Below are 12,452 nucleotides of genomic sequence, written 5' to 3'. Positions count from 1 at the left end.
ATATATTCATGTGTGTATGCCTTTAATATTTTTCATTGAGGTGTAGCTTACTTACAGTGAACTGCACAGATCTTAAATATTACAGTTTATCAGTGAATTGTGCCAAACCTGTACACCCTCGTAATGCACCCCAATCAAGAATGTCACTGTCACCCCAGAAAACCCATTTGTATCCATTGGTAATGTCACTGTCATCCCAGAAGAGCCAGCGCTTCCCTCCATCACACCCATCTGTAGGCAACTGCTGATTGTCATTCTTTCCCCATAGGTTAGCTTTGCCTGTTCTGGAAGTTTAGATACATGGAGTCACATATTATGTGCCCTTTTGTTTTGAGTCCTGGTGATATTTTGAAGAGACTTTCTGCTTTCTCCCTCCAGTCCTGAGAAATCATACATTATCTTCTCTGCCTGCCATTTTCAAAGGCCATAGCCTGGGGGCTCTCCTACCCCTCTGAACTGCTGTGAGAAGAGAGGGCTTCTGCCGGTGGACCACCACAGGGTCTGCTGAGCACGATGGAAGAGATGGAGAGAACAGCTTGATTTCCAGACTCCAGGCTGAATTTTTTTCTCTAATAGTCGGTGTCACAGTCTTCTCACTTGTCAAGTGGGCAAGTCAGATTCACTGGCAGCTGAGAGACACCGACTCTGACACCCAAAAATGTCACTTGTCATGGCACTTTTCTGACAAGATGCCCTTGAGATACAATCCTTTCCACTTCATTAACCCTTTTTGAGCATAAAGACAGATTTCTCCAGGGCTGAGCAATGATGAGAGGAGAGAAGAGCAGGAAGGGGCTGAGCAGATGGACAAAGGACATGTGCTGTGCCTTGGAACTTCTGTGGACCCTCTTGATGTGGGGCCCAGTGTTGCTGTGAGGTTTTTTTTTTTTGTGTGTGTGTGTTTGTTTTTTACTTTCATGATGTCTGTTTCCTTGTCTTCATTGTCACCTCCTCTAACCTAGTTCATCTCTGGTCATGCCTGGTGTACTGTGGTACGCCCGCATGGACTCCTTCCTTCCATTCTCCCGCCCTTTTTACACTCTGCTGCCATTTGGAACTTCTGACAAGTACGCCTCTTAGAAACCTCCTGGAATACTTCCTTTCTGGCTGGCATTCGAGACCCTCACTAGTGGTACCTCCACCATGCCCTGCCTGTGCCTGCCTCTCTCCTTGCCTTTGCTTCTTGTGCTCGGGGCTCCCGTGTGGCACTCATTCTTCTGTCCTGTGCCTTGGTTAGAGCCGTCTGTCCATCCCGCTGCACAGAACTGCCCAGAAGCCCTCAGACACTGGTGTCATGTGTATTTGATAGTTTTCTGACTGTTTATCTAAATACTAGGTGGATGGTGGGCTGGGGTTTTGAATTCAAAGATGATTAATGTGTTTGCCTTCCCAGAGAGGAGCTCGCCAGCTGCTAGGTAGAAGGAGGGTAGAGGGAAAACTCAACAGACTACCTGCTGTGGTCTTTTTTTTCCTTTTTTTTTTTAACTTTCTTAAATTGTAAAAATATAACGTGTATACAAAACAAAGAAAGAAAAAGGAATAATTTTCAAAGCATACTTCAATAAGTAGTTACAGAACAGATCCCAGAGTTTCATGGGCTATCATTCCATCATCTTAGATTTTTCCTTCTAGCTACTCCAAAACACTGGAGGCTAGATGGAATATCAATATAGTGATTGAGCTATGCTCATTTTGACAAATGAGCCATTTTCTCTGTTGTACCTCCTCCTTCTCCTTGGATTGTTCTTCCAGTCTGCCATGTCCTTTTAAGATCTTATCTCATTGGCTCCTTCTGACCTTATGAGCTGGGCATTTTTATGTTTATTGGGACTACCTTAGAATAATGTAACAAGTAGGTGCACAACCAGGATTGAAATGCAGCGAAAGCCTCCCAGAACAGCCCAGATGTTTCCTCTCACACCACACTGGCTTTGTCTGGCTGTTGGGAACAGGCGGGCACAGTGCTGTGGGGACTGGGTTCAGATCATTGAGATTGTGATATTGTTACTGGACAAAGGCTGTGGATTCTTTTGCTCAATAACCAATTCCTGAGATATTAAGGTTTCAAAGAGAAAAAGAGTGTATTACTAGGCACGTAGTAGGACAGCAGATGGTGTAGCAGCCTAAAATCTGTCTCATTGAACTGCAGTAATTCTGATAGTTTCATTGGAGATAAAGATGGGCAGGGTTTACGATAATGAGCACAGTGGCCCCAGATGATGTCATTAGAAGGGATGAAATTATTGAGCATGAGCTGGTTGATTACATGCTTAGAGAAGGTAGGTAAGAAAATAGCAGAACGAGGTACAGGTGACCCCTACATGAAAGTCTGAACTACTTCGCATGTCAGACAGGCCCATTTTGGTTAGATCCAGTCTCAATTATCAAGATTGATAACTGTGGACTAGGGGTGGGTTAGTTCTGGCTGACACCACACCCTTCATTAATAAACATTAGGGGCTGTCTTTAGTGCTAACAAGACTCTAAAGTTGAAAAACTGGATAACTGGGTACAAATGAAGGTTTGTCACAGAGTTTTTACAATCACAGGGGTAGAAGATAAGGGCTACATAGTCATGAGAGATCGAGGCAGTTGAATTACCATTTAGAGATTTCAGGAATTTCCCTCGGTCTACTCCAGTATGCCACAGAGTAAAAAGGAATATTTATGTAGTGATTCAGTGATCAGAATTATCCCTTAGATCCTGAATTCTCGGTTACAACATTTGCTGTTCCCACATCCTGTCTCTGTGTGTGCTAGCTGGCAGAAACTTCCTTCTGAGTCTGAGCCAGGTAATGCCTAAGGCTCTGCCCACATGGTGGTCCTTGTTGGGGCCCTGCTCCTCAAGGAGATGGTAAGCCCCTTTGGGGAACTGTTCTGTATCCCTTTGTTCTGGAGCCACAAGAAGCACCCCCCAGGGCATTTCAGAACTTTTCAGGAAGACTTGCCCTTTCCTGATGAAGTCATCCTTAAGGACACAGAGAACAACTCTGTATCCATTCCTAGGGTGTGCTAAGCACCTGCCTAGATGCAGCATTGTTCAGCCCCTCAGTTGAGGACTTGTATCTGGAGAGGGCAGAGCCACGGTGTCATTCATGGGTGATGTTTTCATTTTTCAGCAGTTCATATTTGCCGAATGGTGCCGCATGGTTGGTTTTGCTTTACAGACTTGCTTTGTTAGGCTAGAGGCAGCCCATCCTTATAGGTTTAGAAGCAGTGATGACACAGAGGAGCTGGAGGGGTCACTCATGGCTGACTGACAGAGCAGAAATTACAGCTCCCCGTTGGGTGGTAGAGCTGTCTTGGGCCCTCAGGAAATGGACATTCTCCAAGGATAGCAGATTCCAAGTAAAAGTCAGCCTAGAACTTAGCCATCTCCCTTTCCCCCGCCTATCACCACCTAAAGAATGACCTTTTGGGGGGCAAGCTCCCTGCCCTGGGTACACTGGTGGTTTGCTGTATGACGAGGGGGTGTTACAGCCCTGCTAGGGCCTCTGAGTACAGACCCTGCTTGGTGCTGGGAGTGTGGGGGTTTTGGTTCCTGCCTTCGGGGGGTTGACACTGAGAGGGAAGACAAACTTGGAAATACTTCATTTCAATAACCAGGGCATGTCCCTGACAGAAGCATGTGCAGGGTGCTGGGAGAGGCCCAGAGCAGTGCTGAGTCACCTGGGGGTGGGGTGGGGAGGAGAAAGAGTCCTGAGAGATGCTGCCTAGACTTGGTTTTGAAGGACGAGAGGACACTGACTAGTCAAAGGGAGAAGGGAGTTGGGGGAGGGCAAGGACACCCTTTAGCTTGTCACTGAGTCTTGTCTGAGAGACTGTTCCAAGGGATCTTCAGTTTAAAAATTGATAGAATTAGGAAGAAGAGTATGAAGTGGTACCTGCTGCAGAGCTCCACCAAGACGGAGGCTGGGGAAGGGGACGGGATGAGCCCCTTGGGTATGGCCCTCCCAAAGCCGCAGGTAGGCTTAAGGAAAGGGTGTCTACACTCCCCCAGCCAGCCTACAGGGCTGTCAGAGGTGGAAACAGCACTTTGCACTGGCTAAAGGGCCAAGCCACCACAGGGTCAGCCTTCAGACCTTCATCCCTGGCAGTTCCTTCTACCTCAGAGGCAGCCTTCTCGTTTTGTTTATTTGCCTTTCACTGAATGGGTATTAGCATGTGTACACATTCTTGCTTAAAAAGCAAGAAAAAGACACTAAGACGTGTACGAAATGAAAGTAACATGTACATGTTTTTGTTAAAAAAAAATAGGCATTGCAAAAATCTATAGAGTATAAAATGAAAATCCCCTTTCCCAGCTCCACTCGTCTTCCCAGAGGTAGCCACCATCAACTCCTTGTTCTGTGCAGCTTCTTTTACAGAAATGGTTTCTGCACCAGGTTTCATGGAACTGTGTATTTTGGGGATCTTTCCATGGCCACGTCCTTATTTATTTTATTTATTAATTAAAAAAATTAACAACAAATAAACAAAAACATTAACATATCATTCCATTCTACAAATATAATCAGTAGTTCTTAATATCATCACATAGTTGCATATGCATCGATTTAGAAAAAGAAATCGAGACAACAGAAAAAGAAATAAAACAATAACAGAAATAAAAAAAATTATAAATACCATACCCCTTACCCCTCGCTTTCATTTATCACTAGCATTTCAAACTAAGTTTATTTTAACATTTCTTCCCCCATTATTATTATTATTTTATCTTTTTTATTTTTTATTAATTAAAAAAATTAACTAACAACATTTAGAAATCATTCCATTCTACATATGCAATCAGTAGTTCTTAATATCATCACATAGATGTATGATCATCATTTCTTAGTACATTTACATCGATTAGAAAAAGAAATAGCAAGACAACAGAAAAAGAAATAAAATGATAATATAGAGAACAAAAACATAAAAAATACAAAAAACATATAAAACAAAACAAACAAACAAAACTATAGCTCAGATGCAGCTTCATTCAGTGTTTTAACATAATTACATTACAATTAGGTAGTATTGTGCTGTCCATTTTTGAGTTTTTGTATCTAGTCCTGTTGCACAGTCTGTATCCCTTCAGCTCCAATTACGCATTCTATTACCCTATTTCTAACTCCTGATGGTCTCTGTTACCAATGATATGTTCCAAGTTTATTGTCGAATGTCGGTTCACATCAGTGGGACCATACAGTATTTGTCCTTTAGTTTTTGGCTAGTCTCACTCAGCATAATGTTATCAAGGTCCATTCATGTTATTACATGCTTCATAAGTTTATTCTGTGTTAAAGCTGCATAATATTCCATCGTATGTATATACCACAGTTTGTTTAGCCACTCATCTGTTTATGGACATTTTGGCTGTTTCCATCTCTTTGCAATTGTAAATAATGCTGCTATAGACACTGGTGTGCAAATGTCCGTTTGTGTCTTTGCTCTTAAGTCCTTTGAGTAGATACCTAGCAATGGTGTTGCTGGGTCGTATGGCAATTCTATATTCAGTTTTTTGAGGAACCGCCAAACTGCCTTCCACAGTGGTTGCACCATTTGACATTCCCACCAACAGTGGATAAGTGTGCCTCTTTCTCCACATCCTCTCCAGCACTTGTCATTTTCTGTTTTGTTGATAGTGGCCCTTCTGGTGGGTGTGAGATGGTATCTCATTGTGGTTTTGATTTGCATTTCTCTAATGGCCAGGGACATTGAGCATCTCTTCATGTGCCTTTTGGCCATTTGTATTTCCTCTTCTGAGAGGTGTCTGTTCAAGTCTTTTTCCCATTTTGTAATTGGGTTGGCTGTCTTTTTGTTGTTGAGTTGAACAATCTCTTTATATATTCTGGATACTGACCTTTATCTGATATGTCGTTTCCAAATATTGTCTCCCATTGTGTAGGCTGTCTTTCTACTTTCTTGATGAAGTTCTTTGATGCACAGAAGTGTTTAATTTTGAGGATCTCCCGTTTATTTCTTTCTTTCTTCAGTGCTCTTGCTTTAGGTTTAAGGTCCATAAAACCGCCTCCAATTGTAAGCTTCATAAGATATCTCCCTACATTTTCCTCTGTTTTATGGTCTTAGACCTAATGTTTAGATCTTTGATCCATTTTGAGTTAACTTTTGTATAGGGTGTGAGATACGGGTCCTCTTTCATTCTTTTGCATATGGATATCCAGTTCTCTAGGCACCATTTATTGAAGAGACTGTTCTGTCCCAGGTGAGTTGGCTTGACTGCCTTATCAAAGATCAAATGTCCATAGATGAGAGGGTCTATACCTGAGCACTCTATTCGATTCCATTGGTCGATATATCTATCTTTATGCCAATACCATGCTGTTTTGACCACTGTGACTTCATAGTATGCCTTAAAATCTGGCAGCATGAGACTTCCAGCTTTGTTTTTTTTCCTCAAGATACTTTTAGCAATTCGGGGCACCCTGCCCTTCCAGATAAATTTGCTTATTGGTTTTTCTATTTCTGAAAAATAAGTTGTTGGGATTTTGATTGGTATTGCATTCAATCTGTAAATCAATTTAGGTAGGATTGACATCTTAACTATATTTAGTCTTCCAATCCATGAACACGGTATGCCCTTCCATCTATTTAGGTCTTCTGTGATTTCTTTTAGCAGTTTTTTGTAGTTTTCTTTATATAGGTTTTTTGTCTCTATGGTTAAATTTATTCCTAGGTATTTTATTCTTTTAGTTGCGATTGTAAATGGGATTCGTTTCTTGATTTCCCCCTCAGCTTGTTCATTACTAGTGTATAGAAGCACTACAGATTTTTGAATGTTGATCTTGTAACCTGCTACTTTGCTGTATTCATTTATTAGCTCTAGTAGTTTTGTTGTGGATTTTTCCGGGTTTTCGACGTATAGTATCATATCGTCTGCAAACAGTGATAGTTTTACTTCTTCCTTTCCAATTTTGATGCCTTGTAATTGTTTTTCTTGTCTAATTGCTCTGGCTAGAACCTCCAACACGATGTTGAATAATAGTGGTGATAATGGACATCCTTGTCTTGTTCCTGATCTTCGGGGGAAAGTTTTCAATTTTTCCCTATTGAGGATGATATTAGCTGTGGGTTTTTCATATATTCCCTCTATCATTTTAAGGAAGTTCCCTTGTATTCCTATCCTTTGAAGTGTTTTCAAAGGAAAGGATGTTGAATCTTGTCAAATGCCTTCTCTGCATCAATTGAGATGATCATGTGATTTTTCTGCTTTGATTTGTTGATATGGTGTATTACATTAATTGATTTTCTTATGTTGAACCATCCTTGCATACCTGGGATGAATCCTACTTGGTCATGATGTATAATTCTTTTAATGTGTTGCTGGATTCGATTTGCTAGAATTTTATTGAGGATTTTTGCATCTATATTCATTAGAGAGATTGGTCTGTAGTTTTCTTTTTTTGTAATATCTTTGCCTGGTTTTGGTATGAGGTGATGTTGGCTTCATAGAATGCATCAGGTAGCTTTCCCTCCACTTCGATTTTTTTGAAGAGTTTGAGCAGAGTTGGTACTAATTCTTTCTGGAATGTTTGGTAGAATTCAGATGTGAAGCCGTCTGGTCCTGGACTTTTCTTTTTGGGAAGCTTTTGAATGACTGATTCAATTTCTTTACTTGTGATTGGTTTGTTGAAGTCATCTATTTCTTCTTGAGTCAAAGTTGGTTGTTCATGCCTTTCTAGGAACTCGTCCATTTCATCTGCATTGTTGTATTTATTAGCGTAAAGTTGTTCATAGTATCCTGTTATTACCTCCTTTATTTCTGTGAGTTCAGTGGTTATGTCTCCTCTTCCATTTCTGATCTTATTTATTTGCGTCCTCTCTCTTCTTCTTTTTGTCAGTCTTGCTAAGGGCCCATCAATCTTATTGATTTTCTCATAGAACCAACTTCTGGTCTTATTGACTTTCTCTATTATTTTCATGTTCTCCATTCCATTTATTTCTGCTCTAATCTTTGTTATTTCTTTCCTTTTGCTTGTTTTGGGGTTAGTTTGCTGTTCTTTCTCCAGTTCTTCCAAGTGGACAGTTAATTCCTGAAGTTTTGCCTTTTCTTCTTTTCTGATATAGGCATTGTTCTAGTTTGCTAGCTGCTGGAATGCAATATACCAAAACGGAATGGCTTTTAAAAAGGGGAATTTAATGAGTTGCTAGTTTACAGTTCTAAGGCCGAGAAAATGTCCCAATTAAAACAAGTCTAAAGAAATGTCCAATCAAAGGCATCTAGGGAAAGATACCTTGGTTCAAGAAGGCCAATGAAGTTCAGCGTTTCTCTCTCAAGTGAGAAGGCACATGGCGAACACAGTCAGGGCTTCTCTCTCAGCTGGAAGGGCACATGGCGAACATGGCATCATCTGCTAGCTTTCTCTCCTGGCTTCCTATTTCATGAAGCTCCCCAAGAGGTGTCTTCCTTCTTCTTCTCCGAAGGTCGCTGGCTGGTGGACTCTCTGCTTTGTAGTGTTGCTCTCTCTGAATCTCTCTGAATCTCCCATTCTCCAAAATGTTTCCTCTTTTATAGGACTTCAGAAACTAATCAAGACCCACTCAAATGGGTGGAGACATGTCATCCCCTAATCCAGTTTAACAACCATTCTTAACTAAATCACATGAACCAGGGAGATGATCTCATTACAATTTCAAATATACAGTATTGAATAGGGATTATTCTACCTTTAAGAAATGGGATTTATATTAAAACATGGCTTTTCTTAGGGGGCATACTTCCTTTCAAACCAGCACAGGCATTTAGGGCAATAAATTTCCCTCTTAGCACTGCCTTTGCTGCGTCCCATAGGTTTTGATATGTTGTGTTTTCGTTTTCATTCACCTCGAGATATTTACTAATTTCTCTTGTAAGTTCTTCCTTGACCCACTGGTTGTTTAAGAGTGTGTTGTTGAGCCTCCACGTATTTGTGAATTTTCTGGCACTCTGCCTATTATTGATTTCCAACTTCATTCCTTTATGATCTGAGAAAGTGTTGTGTATGATTTCAATCTTTTTAAATTTGTTGAGACTTGCTTTGTGACCCAGCATATGGTCTATCTTTGAGAATGATCCATGAGCACTTGAGAAAAAGGTGTATCCTGCTGTTGTGGGGTGTAATGCCCTATAAATGTCTGTTAAGTCTAGCTCATTTATTGTAATATTCAAATTCTCTGTTTCTTTATTGATCCTCTGTCTAGATGTTCTGTCCATTGATGAGAGTGGGGAATTGAAGTCTCCAACTATTATGGTATATGTGTCTATTTCCCTTTTCAGTGATTGCAGTGTATTCCTCACGTATTTTGGGGCATTCTGATTCGGTGCGTAAATATTTATGATTGTTATGTCTTCTTGTTGAATTGTTCCTTTTATTAGTAGATAGTATCCTTCTTTGTCTCTTTTAACTGTTTTACATTTGAAGTCTAATTTGTTGGATATTAGTATAGCTACTCCTGCTCTTTTCTGGTTGTTATTTGCATGAAATATCTTTTCCCAACCTTTCACTTTCAACCTATGTTTATCCTTGGGTCTAAGATGTGTTTCCTGTAGACAGCTTATAGAAGGATCCTGTTTTTTAATCCATTCTGCCAGTCTATATCTTTTGATTGGGGAATTCAGTCCATTAACATTTAGTGTTATTACTGTTTGGATAATATTTTCCTCTACCATTTTGCCTTTTGTATTATATATATCATATATGACTTTCCTTCTTTCTACACTCTTCTCCATGCCTCTCTATTCTGTCTTTTTGTATCTGACTCTCGTGCTCCCTTTAGTATTTCTTGCAGAGCTGGTCTCTTGGTCACAAATTCTTTCAGTGACTTTTTGTCTGAGAATGTTTTAATTTCTCCCTCATTTTTGAAGGACAATTTTGCTGGATATAGGAGTCTTGGTTGGCAGTTTTTCTCTTTTAGTAACTTAAATATGTCATCCCACTGTCTTCTAGCTTCCATGGTTTCTGCTGAGAAATCTACACATAGTCTTATTGGGTTTCCCTTGTATGTGATGGATTGTTTTTCTCTTGCTGCTTTCAAGATCCTCTCTTTCTCTTTGACCTCTGACATTCTAACTAGTAAGTGTCTTGGAGAACGCCTATTTGGGGTCTAATCTCTTTGGGGTGCGCTGCACTTCTTGGATCTGTAATTTTAGGTCTTTCATAAGAGTTGGGAAATTTTCAGTGATAATTTCTTCCATTAGTTTTTCTCCTCCTTTTCCCTTCTCTTTTCCTTCTGGGACACCCACAACACCTATATTTGTGCGCTTCATATTATCATTCAGTTCCCTGATTCCCTGCTCAAATTTTTCCATTCTTTTCCCTATAGTTTCTGTTTCTTTTTGGAATTCAGATGTTCCATCCTCCAGTTCACTAATTCTAGCCTCTGTCTCTTTAAATCTACCATTGTAGGTATCCATTGTTTTTTCCATCTTTTCTACTTTGTCCTTCAATCCCATAAGTTCTGTGATTTGTTTTTTCAGACTTTCTGTTTCTTCTTTTTGTTCAGCCCATGTCTTCTTCATGTCCTCCCTCAATTTATTGATTCGGTTTTTGAAGAGGTTTTCCATTTCTGTTCGTATATTCAGCATTAGTTGTCTCAGCTCCTGTATCTCATTTGAACTATTGGTTTATTCCTTTGACTGGGCCATATCTTCAATTTTCCTGGCGTGATCCGTTATTTTTGCTGGCATCTGCGCATTTAATCAGATTTCCCTGGTTGTGGGACCCAGCAGGTTGAAAGATTTTCCTGTGAAATCTCTGGGCTCTGTTTTTCTTATCCTACCCAGTAGGTGGCGCTCGTGGTGCTGTCTGTCTGCGGGTCCCACCAGTAAAAGATGCTGTGGCTCCTTTAACTTTGGAAGACTCTCGCTGTGGGGGAGGGTCGCCAGCCGGAGAGGCTTGGGGGAGTTCCGGTTCAAATCTCCCAGCCGGCCCGTGAATCCGCGCATGGCGGGGGCGCCCGCCTCCGCGGCTTGGGGGGCCTCTTATCCAATTCTCCCAGTCGGCCAGAGAGGCCGCGCGTGGGGCGGGGGCGCCGGTCGCCGTGGCTTGAAGGGACCGCCTGTCCAATTCTCCCAGCCAGCCCAGGAAGGAGGGAAGGAGGTACTCCGGCCGCCAGCCGCCCCGGCCCGGGGAAGCGTGCGCCCCTCGGGTATCTCACCGCAGCGGATTCTCCCGCTGGTTCAGCCGTTCCAGAATGGGGTACGCTGTCTTTTTGGTCTCTGTTGTGGCTCCGGGAGCTGTTCTGTACCGTTTCTGTTTCTTTAGTAGCTGTTCTGGAGAAGGAACTTGTTTCTTAGCAGCACTTTTACCTTGTACCTGTTCATACTCTTCTTGTGCTTTTTGATTTGATGTTTTCTTTTTATTTTTCTTTGAAGTAGCAATGGAATTTACTGTTTTGCTACTTTGGCTGGCTGGTAGAGGCTGGTCAATGTTACATTGTTCTTCAGATAAAGCCAGATCAATGCTACATTGTCCTGGCAAAGGTTGGTCAACTTGTTTTTCAGTGGAAGTTTGGTCTACTTTTTATAGTTGCTTTCTAAGTCTGTCCTCTTCAGCCAAATAGAGATGTTTCAGATGATCAGGATATTGATCTGTGAACTGGGGTTCTTGTGAGGTTTGAGCCTTTTTTGTCTTCCAGGTAACTTCTTGTAATTTTGCTGAATCTTCAGTTTTCTTTGAAAAGCAAAGCCTTGCCCCTAGCGGACACTCCCAGCATGGACCTTCAGATGGTTAGGATGCCACTTCTGTTTCACCTTCTTATTCCTGAACTCAACCAGAGAAACTCCTTCTTAACGTGACCCAAAACTCCCAGCTTCCCACCTTGCTGCTGTCCTCACTGGCGCCATTACAGACCACTCACTGGGTGTGGCCTTTTGATTAGATGGAGAACTGACTCCACCCATTCAGAGTAGGTCTTGATTAGTTTACTGGAGTCTTTTAAAAAGGGAAACAGTTTAGAGAAAGGTCAGCCAACAGGAGACCAGACTTTGAAGATGCAGAAAGAAAATGCCCCTGGGGAAACTGAAACCAAAGCCAAAGGACCAGCAGATGCCAGCTATGTGCCTTACCAACTGACAGAGGGATTCTGAACCCACTGTCCTTTCTTGAGTCATGGTATCTTTCCTTGGATGCCATAGTTTGAACATTTTTCTGGCCTTAGAATTATAAACTTTAACTTAATAAATTCCCTTTTAATTCCAGGGCAGGCAGTGGTGGCTCAGTGGCAGAATTCTTGCCTGCCATGCTGGAGACCTGGGTTCAATTTCCAGAGCCAGCTCATGCCAAAAAACAAAAAAAGTCATTCCATTTCTGGTTTATTGCATTCGAACAGCATTTAGCAAACCAGTACACAGCCTGAGCTTCTGAAGGGGGTGCTTTGTAGTGTCTGTCCTCTTGGCCTGATCGGGGGCCACAGCGCGCTGGGTCTGGCCTGGTCAGAGATAAGTCTGGTGAGGAGGTGCCCCCTGCACT

At 41.7% G+C, this 12,452-nt stretch overlaps 1 protein-coding gene and 1 pseudogene across 10 annotated transcripts in view; one reads left to right on the top strand and one right to left on the bottom strand.

Moving 5' to 3' along the window:
- TOM1L2 (target of myb1 like 2 membrane trafficking protein) overlaps positions 1-12,452 on the top strand; it is a 123,028-nt gene that overhangs the window by 10,376 nt on the left and 100,200 nt on the right. The window lies entirely within an intron of this gene.
- On the bottom strand, positions 10,894-11,827 carry LOC143685582 (thyroid transcription factor 1-associated protein 26 pseudogene; annotated as a pseudogene).

The sequence above is a fragment of the Tamandua tetradactyla genome, chromosome 6, assembly GCF_023851605.1.
Source record: "Tamandua tetradactyla isolate mTamTet1 chromosome 6, mTamTet1.pri, whole genome shotgun sequence".
Taxonomy (NCBI): Eukaryota; Metazoa; Chordata; class Mammalia; order Pilosa; family Myrmecophagidae; genus Tamandua; species Tamandua tetradactyla.
This window is presented reverse-complemented; position numbering and strand designations above follow the sequence as displayed.